Source organism: Sinocyclocheilus grahami, unplaced genomic scaffold (genome assembly GCF_001515645.1).
Source record: "Sinocyclocheilus grahami isolate Dianchi unplaced genomic scaffold, SAMN03320097.WGS_v1.1 scaffold280.1, whole genome shotgun sequence".
Classification (NCBI taxonomy): Eukaryota; Metazoa; Chordata; class Actinopteri; order Cypriniformes; family Cyprinidae; genus Sinocyclocheilus; species Sinocyclocheilus grahami.
Window position 1 is genome coordinate 989,920 of NW_015505459.1, and position 9,930 is coordinate 999,849.

Here is a 9,930-nt window from a genome sequence, read left to right on the forward strand (position 1 = left end):
AAACCACCATGTTTCCAATAACAACTTGCCTGCATATAAACAAGATGAAAAATCGACCTGCAAAATCGGTGCTGGTCCCGTCTATTTATCCCTCTGGGGGTAAATAAAAAAACTTTTCACAGACTTTATCTTTAAGTTGTGTTATTTCTGTCTCTGACATCTATAGGGTTTGTTACTGGGTTGCATTGAATGTCCATCGCTGTAAGAGTCCAGCTAAAACTGGTTGTCCTAAAAAAAACACCCTCAGGCTACCCAAGATGTAGATGAATTATTGTAGATGAGAACAGATTTGAAGAAATGTAGCATTCCATCACTTGCTCACAAGTGGAGCTTCTGCAGTGAATGGGTGCCGTCAGAATGAGAGTCCAAACAGCTGATAAAAACATCACAATAATCCACAAGTAATCCACACCACTCCAGTCCATCAGTTAACGTTTTAGAAACAAATTTATCTGTAAGACATGTATGACTTTAAAAGTATCCTCTATCCATAATTTCGATTTCTCCAGTGAAAAAATTCATCTCGTCTGAATCAAAAGAGTAATATACACAGATCAAGCACCGTTTACAAGTGAAAAACAGTTCTAACAATATATTGGTAGATTTTGATGTGTGAAGACAACAGGAGATGGACTTTTTTTTTTACTGGCCAAACGGTTATTATTCATTATGGACTCATATTTTAACCCAAAGCAATGATTTCAAGTTAAAACATCTTAATGATGGATTTGTTTCTTACAAACTTAAGAGCTTTTTTCTTCACAAGATGTTAATAGATGGATTGGAGTGGTGTGAATTGGTTGTGGATTATTGTGATGTTTTTATCAGCTGTTTGGACTCTCATTCTGACGGCACCCATTCACTGCAGAGGATCCACTGGTGAGCAAGTGATGGAATGCTACATTTCTCCAAATCTGTTCTGATGAAGAAACAAACCCATCTGGGCTGCGTTTCTCGATAACGATTGATCTTAGCACTTAAGAGCATTTTCTACGAGTCATTTTACGTTCGTTCGTTATTGTTTCACATGCGTTTCCCAAAAATTCACTTAACGCAATCACACGTAGCCGTGCTTTAAGTGCTACTTAGGAGTCGCTATCCATTTGTCAAGTGCTGAAATGTCACCTTATAGAATGGCTCGTAAGTGTAGTAAACACTCGTTTATTGAAATGTTAACTTAATGCTGCGTTCCAGACAACTCTGATATGATATAATATAATATAATATAATATATTACATTTATACAATAATATTATACTTTACAAAAAAATATACAATATACTTTATACAAAAATGTATATTATAGTATATAATATCTATATAGAGAAGTTATTTCTGGGTCCAATATATTGGTTTTCGTGCACGTCAGTAAGTCATTGAGATATTTTTCCCCCCTGTCTTTGAAGCATATTTCCTACATTACTTCTTTTATTCATTTTTTTTTGGTTCAGTCATTCAATTTAGATGTGCATTTCTATTTTTCCTGCCCTTCTTAATTATTTCATTTATAAATTCATTTAAAAAAACACAAAAAAGCTAGTAATAAAGTGAAGAATAAAGTACAATCAGAACTTTATATTATAATCACATTGCACTTGAATAAAGTTAAAGGTGCGATCTGTCGATTGTCCTGCAGGTGACTGCATAAATCTGTCTTCTTACGATGCACTTAGCGCTTTACGATTACTCCAGAGCACTCGTAGATCTACGATGTTTTTCAAGTGCTACTTAAGTTACGATGCTTTTGGGAAACAGACCGTAATATTAAGATCAGTCGTACGATCGTTTTTACGAACTTCTTAGGCTTACGAAGCTTTTGGGAAACGCAGCCCTGGAAGGCCCGAGGGTTAGTAAAGTTTCAGCACATTTTCATTTTTGGGTCAAACATTCTTTGAATTGCATAGAAATGAGCTGAGGTTTCTAGAACACACTTCTGTTGCCAAATTCTTTTAACATGCACAGATATTAACAACAAATGCGGTGTCAAAAATGCTAAACAATTTTTGTCTGTAGTAGGGTGTGATTTATACAGCACAATTGACGGGGATCAATTTAAATCTATAATAAAGTGCTAAATAATGACATTACGTCATCTACTGTCCATTAATCCTAATGAAAAGCACTTGAGCAGCCAACTGTTGCTATGGTTACCTCCTCCTGCAACTTACTGAAAATACACACTCTGAGTAACTTGTAATCTAATGTTTGTGGTTACTGAAATGTTATGTGAAAGTCCTAAAATGTTGTATGTAAAATGAAGCATGTAATATTTTAGATATATACACTTGACCTCCTTTCATTTTGCCCTCCTTTGGGACATTCAGGCCTAAATTGGAGGGGTCAGGGGTCAGACCTAAAATTCACCAATCTAAAATGATCCTGTCTGCGGTCTGGATTGCATCAAAAATAAAACCTTCCCAGAAACACAAATAATTTAATAAATGATGGTTCCCTTTTTGTTGCTTCTGACCACACAGTGCCATCTGGATTCTGAATTCTACTGTATTTACAGACTCAATTACTAGGTTTTAATTTGACTCAATGTATCTTTATTTTTACTCATTTTATGAATAAACACGTTGGCCTTCAAAAATGAGAAAAAATACACATGCACAACCATTTTTTCTTAGTATGAAGATTTTTTTTGAAACCTAAAATAACCTTTTTTTCCACTATAAAGTCTTTTTTGTGCAACCGAAAGGCTTGGGTTTGAACTCTTCCAAGACCAATTGATCTAATCTATCCATGTTCACTTTATAGCTCTATACTCTGTATATCAATAATTGGCGCATTTGTGTCCATAACTTTAGGAGAAACTTCTGAGACAAAGTTGATATTTCAGGCAAATTACATACATTGTATTTCCTAAACTAAGAGCAACATCTGAGCAATATTTTTCAATGGACTTCTTATGCAAATCATCCAAACCCTCCATTCAGACGGCTTTTCTTTTCATTTTGATTAAAGATAAGATGCCCTTGTTTGTTACCTCACTGTAGGGAAATTACCAAGAACTAACAAGGCCTTTATCACACAACAGTTATCACAAAACCTCAGGATGTTTTTCTTCTTTTAAAAGTCAACCTTTCAGATATGCTTTGAAACTGCCACAGCAAAATCCCCCGAGTTAAATCAACTCTGCTCAGAGTGCATATGGTAATAATAATAACGGTCAATTAACATTGCATGTTCTTGTGTATTTTTATACCGCTAATGCTATTGTGATCTACTGTATTGCAACATTAATTCCATTAGCGGTGATGCATCTTTTCCACAACAGAAAAAGCAACACTGTAACACAAAGAGAAAAGCATCCCATTTTCAGCACCTAATGAATTATAATGACTTAATATGGTTCACAATGTCAAAACGTTACAAGGTCAAAAGCGTGGAATAAAATGGAGGTCATTGCAATACATGCACTTTTTAAAAATCGGATTCATTTTGAGGAATATACAGTGGTTTGTTTTGCATGAATGTGAAGGCAGCATTAACGTGTGCTGTGACTCACTGCATGCCTTCATATTCACTGCAGAAATCTGGATTGATTTACTGATGATGGTGTGAGGCGTTTTTCTGGCTCAAGATGCACGAGTTTGCTTCATGGGGTGCACATCAGTGAACTGGATTATATTTCACCCTAAAAGGACAAAACTGCATAATGTTATTGGCTTTATATAGCCTCTGAACAGCATTAATTAGGAAAATAGTGAGTCAATAATGCAAAATCATAACTATAAACATATAGTCACAATAATATAAGCATACAAAAAAGAAAAACAAAACACATTTTATCTAGAATCTGCTTTTTCAAAGTATTCCAATGGGCTCCAAGATTTAATAAAAAGATAGGGTTTCATTCGAATTTCAAATAATCTTTTCAAGTTTGAGGGCAAAAAGTAGGTCAAAAACCCATTGATGGCAAATTTGGAGGAGATGGCAACTTTCAATTAATTAGTATAAGCCGTCTAGCCAACAGTGTGCAGGATCCATCTCTATAACTGTCAGTTTCGCATTCTCCGGAAGAACCCCAAATAGTGCTGTCAAAGGGTTGGGGTCTACTGCCGTAGTACATTTTTTTGAGAAACACTTAAAAATTCTCCCCTAAAACCTTAATAACTTAGGGCAGGCCCAAAAATAATGAAACAGAGAGGCTGGCTCCCCAACACAGCGCGGGCAGGTGGGGTCCAAAATCTGGAAACATTCTATTAAGTTGTACCCTAGACCAATGAATACGATGCACCACCTTAAATTTAATAAGCCTATGTCTAGAGCTAACCGAAGAAGAGTGTATCCTTTTTAAGACAGCATCCCAAGTTTCATTTTCTAACATAATACCTAAATCCTCCTTCCAATGAGATTTTAATGACCTACTAGATGGGGTTTGTTTGTCATTTATTATACTATAAATCTTTGATATGGCACCCCTAATACGTGTATGCTGATATAAAACACCTTCCAAAACACCACTAGGAGGAGCAGAGGGGAACTCTGAAAAATGTTTAAGGGCAAAGTGCTAAATGATTCCAGTATTAAAAGTACTCGAGTAATTGAGACCAGAGGGTTAGACATAAATAAAATAAGATCATCAGTATATAACGAAACCTTCTTTTCTATGCCAGCACGAAAAATCCTCTGCACCTCAGAATCAGTAGTGCAATTGCCAAGGGGTTCAATAGCAATAGCAAATAAAAGTGGGGAAGGGGGGCACCCCTGCCTTGTGCCCCGATTCAGTGGAAAAGGATCTGAAATAATATTATTTGTGTCACGGTGCGTGAGGGGAGATGAAGCGAGGACTCAATCGCTGGAGAAAGGGTATTTTATTTTAGTAAAAAATTAAACAAAAACAAACTCAAACCACCCCGAGGGGGAAAAACAGACAGGCAGAGCTAAAGCTGCACACATGCAGACACGAAACACACACAATGAGAAATGACGGATCAGCACAGGACGGCAGACACAAGGAGAATAAATAGGAACCAAACGAGGAGGCTAACGAGGGAGACACAGGTGGAGCAACTAAAACAATAACGAGGTAACAAGATGGGAGGGGCCAGACAATAGACAGGAGAGAGCACATGGCAACAGACAACCACAACCCAAGCCATGTGCTCCCAGAACACAGTCATCTGGTGGCCCTCCTGGGCACACCGGCTGAAGACTGTGACAATTTGAGCATACAGATGCTTTGGGAGTGGCATAAAGGACCTTAATCCAAGAGATGAATTTTAAACCAAATCCAAACCTCTCCAAAACGTTTATGAGATAGTTCCACTCGATGCGGTCAAATGCTTTTTCAGCATCCAGAGAGACCACAACTTCGGGATTGTTGGAGTGAGGTGAATACAAAACATTAAAGAGATGCCTAATATTAAAAGAAGAATGCCTGTCTCGAACAAAACCAGTTTGATCAGGTGAGATTATTCTATGCAAAGTTTTTTCAAGCCGAATAGATAATATTTTAGCTAGTATCTTGTAGTCACAATTTAAAAGCGATATGGGACAATAGGGTCACAGCGGTCCATTTTCTGATCTTACTTTGTTTTGTGAGTTTATAATCGTGGTTTATAATCCATTTACTAGTGAACAATCCGGCATTATTTATTGTACCTAATACAGCTGTCCACTGATCATCATTTACAGTGGGTACGGAAAGTATTCAGACCCCCTTAAATTTTTCACTCTTTGTTATATTGCAGCCATTTGCTAAAATAATTTAAGTTCATTTTTTTCCCTCATTAATGTACACACAGTACCCCATATTGACAGAAAAACACAGAATTGTTGACATTTTTGCAGATTTATTAAAAAAGAAAAACTGAAATATCACATGGTCCTAAGTATTCAGACCTATGTAAAAGAAAATGTTTATTTTGGATGCGATTAATTGCTTGACAGCAATAGAATATGTTATATTTTTTAAGCAAATTATGAGCTCTAAAAGATTTTCAGAATTTTTACAACTCTTTTGCTTTAGAATATCTACAAATGTTAAATCTTAAAATAAAATGTTAAGGTTACTACGGCATCTTTCTGAAAAACAATGCAGCAATTGGTACATAGTTTATTTATAGCTATTTTCAAAGCTTCAAGGTACTGTCATTATAAAATAACTTCATTATTGTTTATTTAATTCTAACAAATAAGTTCTTGTTAAAAACTAACCAAAATTAAAAATAATTTGCTTATAATTTCCACACAGGAGAGACTTGGTGTTGTTTCCAAACAAAAGGAAATATATCGGTATCGGCTAACGGCCAAAAAGAGTTGAAGAATATCAGCATATCGGATACCGGCAAAATCCAATTTCATGCATCCTTAATTTACCATCATTCACCATCACTGAACCATCTATAACGAGCAATAAACATTATTCACTATTACTCACCATCATTAACCATTTTACCATCATTAAACCATCACTTGCCAAAAGTAACCACCACATAATTCACTCTCATCCAAGTCAATGAACTATCACTCACCATTATTCATCACTGAAGATCACTCACCATTACACACAGTCATTCACACCTGTGAACAGTACAGTTAACGTGTACATATGTGACCCTGGAGCACAAAACCAGTCTTAAGTCGCTGGGATATATTTGTAGCAATAGCCAAAAATACATTGTATGGGTCAAAATTATAGATTTTTCTTTTATGCAAAAAAATCATTAGGATATTAAGTAAAGATCATGTTCCATGAAGATATTTTGTAAATTTCCTACTGTAAATATATTAAAACTTAATTTTTGATAAGTAATATGCATTGCTAAGAACTTAATTTGGACAGCTTTAAAGGAGATTTTCTCAGTATTTAGATTTTTTTGCACCCTCAGATTCCAGATTTTCAAATAGTTGTTTCTCGGCCAAATATTGTCCTATCCTAACAAACCATACATCAACGGAAAGCTTATTTATCCAGCTTTCAGATGATGTATACATCTCCATTTCGAAATATTGACTCTTATGTGAGTAAATGTGACTAGAATGGTCTCTATATATGCTTTCCTACCAACACAAGAGCCTACTAAACTGTACATAATACAACAAATACAGATTGTTGCAGTGCAGGTTTGTATATATTCGTGTGAGGTCTAGTTATAGGGAGTCTTGAGGTTTCTTGAAAGTGGCTGATGTATGAGCTGGAATTTGTTCCACCACTGAGGCCAAGAATTAAGAAGCTGTACAATCTGGACAAGCAGGAATCCATCATGTGGAGAGAAGAGGAGCGGTCCAGCTGGGTTTTACAGTCTCTGATCAGTCATAAGAGAGTGTTGTCTTCTTTAAGTTCTGTCTAGTTGTGCTGGTGTCAGAGATTCTCTCGGTCACTGCCTCTCTAACTGTGGCAAAACATTCAGCACACTATTCTAAAAGTTTTTTTAGTTTTTTTAAAAGAAATATGTTTATTCATCAAGGATGCATTAAACTGATCAAAAGTCACTGTAAAGACATTTATGATGTTATAAAAGGTTTCGATTTGAAATAAGTCAAGTCAAGTCAAGTCACCTTTATTTATATAGCGCTTTTAACAATACAGATTGTGACAAAGCAACTGAACAGCATTAATTAGGAAAATAGTGTCAATAATGCAAAGTGACAATAGTAAACACAAATTTTTCAGTTAAAGACAGTTCATCATTGAATTCAGTGATGTCAACATCCAGCTCAGTTTAAATAATATCTTTGCAATTATGTCAACGATAACGCTGGAAATGAAGTGTCCCCAACTAAGCAAGCCAGAGGCGACAGCGGCAAGGAAACAAAACTCCATCGGTGACAGAATGGAGAAAAAACCTTGGGAGAAACCAGGCTCAGTCGGGGGGCCAGTTCTCCTCTGACCAGACGAACCAGCAGTACGGAAAAATCAATATAAGACGTAATAAAACAGACGATGAATAATATTAACAGCAATTATTATATGATGCAATCAAATTTATAGCAAAATGTGGTAGTTCTGTATGTTGTTTCAGGGTTGGCATCATCTGAGGTCCTCTGAGGGGTTGGCATCATCTCTTCTCAGGTGTTCTGGATCCAGACTGAAGCTTGTGTAAATTGTGTAAAGCAAAAAACAGAGAAACAAATACAAACATAATTAGCGTAGCTGCTGTTCCAACCAAGCAAAAATTATTTGTTTAACCCAAACTAACGAATAATAATGTGCATTTGATTAGATATAACTGCAGTAAAAGATTATGACTGCAGTAAAAGATTATGAGATGCATTATTTGAATGCTTGGCCAAAGAGATGTGTCTTTAATCTAGATTTAAACAGAGAGAGTGTGTCTGAACCCCGAACGGTATCAGGAAGGCTATTCCAGAGTTTGGGAGCCAAATGCGAAAAAGCTCTACCTCCTTTAGTGGACTTTGCTATCCTAGGTACTACCAAAAGTCCAGAATTTTGCGACCTTAGGGAGCGTGATGGATTGTAGCGTGGTAGAAGACTAGTTAGGTACGCAGGAGCTAACCCATTAAGGGCCTTATAGGCAAGTAATAATATTTTGTAACTGATATGGAACTTAACAGGTAGCCAGTGCAGAGACTGTAAAATTGGGGTAATATGATCATATTTTCTTGACCTGGTAAGGACTCTAGCCGCTGCATTTTGGACTATCTGTAGCTTGTTTATTGGAGATGCAGGACAACCACCTAGCAGTGCATTACAATAGTCCAGTCTAGAGGTCATGAATGCATGAACTAGCTTTAAATAAATGCTGTTCTTTTGAACTTTCTATTCAATAAAAAAAAAATTCTGAAAACACAACTGTTTCCAACATTAATAATAGTAACAAATGTTTTAATCAAATTAAGGCAACCAAGAAGGTGTGATTCTAGGATTTTCATTTTAGGGGGGCTCAGCCCCCAGTGAGGGTATAATGGTGAAGGTGCTCCGAGGATCAGAGAGGCAGATCATCCGCCGTGAAGAGTGTAGAAGCGAAGGTGCAGGAACCTGCCGGAACCTTGTGATCTGGGATCTCTTAATAAATCACTGAAGCCTGTGGGAGGAAAAGAACCAGAGACAACGTTAGCCTGGTCTTAGGAGATCTCATTCCCCTTGATGCTTCTTTCTGCTCCGTTTATATCCCCTTCTCCTGATGGCTCTCAGGTGGCTCCTGTTCACAGACTCCGCCTCCTAGCAATTGGATCCTCTCCCTCTCCATGACAATGCTAATGAGTGCTTGGGTAGCTCGCCACACTCCCCCCACCCAAGCGTTGTCTTGGACCTGTGGGCAAAGAATGGAGAAGTGGGGGAGGAGTGGGGAGCAAGAGAGACCGACAGACCTGACCATCCAGTGACCATCCTGGACAGACCATCTGCATTACCGTGTGCCGACCCTGCTCGGTGCTGGACTGTAAAGTGGTAGCCCTGGAGTGCCAAGAACCACCTGGCCACTCGTGTGTTGGAACCTTTAGCGCTGGCTATCCGCTGCAGGGGAGCATGATCCGTGACTAAGGTGAAACTGCGTCCTGTCAGATAATAGCTCAGCTCCAAGACTGCCCATTTTATGGCCAGGGCTTCCTTTTCAACCGCAGCATATCGGGATTCTGCAGGAGAGAGCTTGCGACTGATATAGACAATGGGATGCTCTTCACCTGCTTGGACCTGGGACAGCACCGCTCCGATTCCTACATCTGATGCATCTGTCTGTAAGATGAAGGGGCAACTGTAGTCCGGAGCATGCAATGCTGGTGAAGCTGTGAGAGCCGTCTTGACCGCTTGGATTGCTTGCTCCGCTTCTTCTGTCCAGCGTAACTTCTCTGGCTGCCCTTTCTTGGTCAGGTCTGTGAGGGGACAGGCTATAGAGGAGAAGTTAGGGATGAAGCACCGGTAACCCGCCAAACCGAGAAAGGCACGTACCCGTGTTTTGGTGGTAGGTGGGTTAAACCGCATCACTTCCTCCACTTTCTGCTCTTGTGGCTTGATGAGAT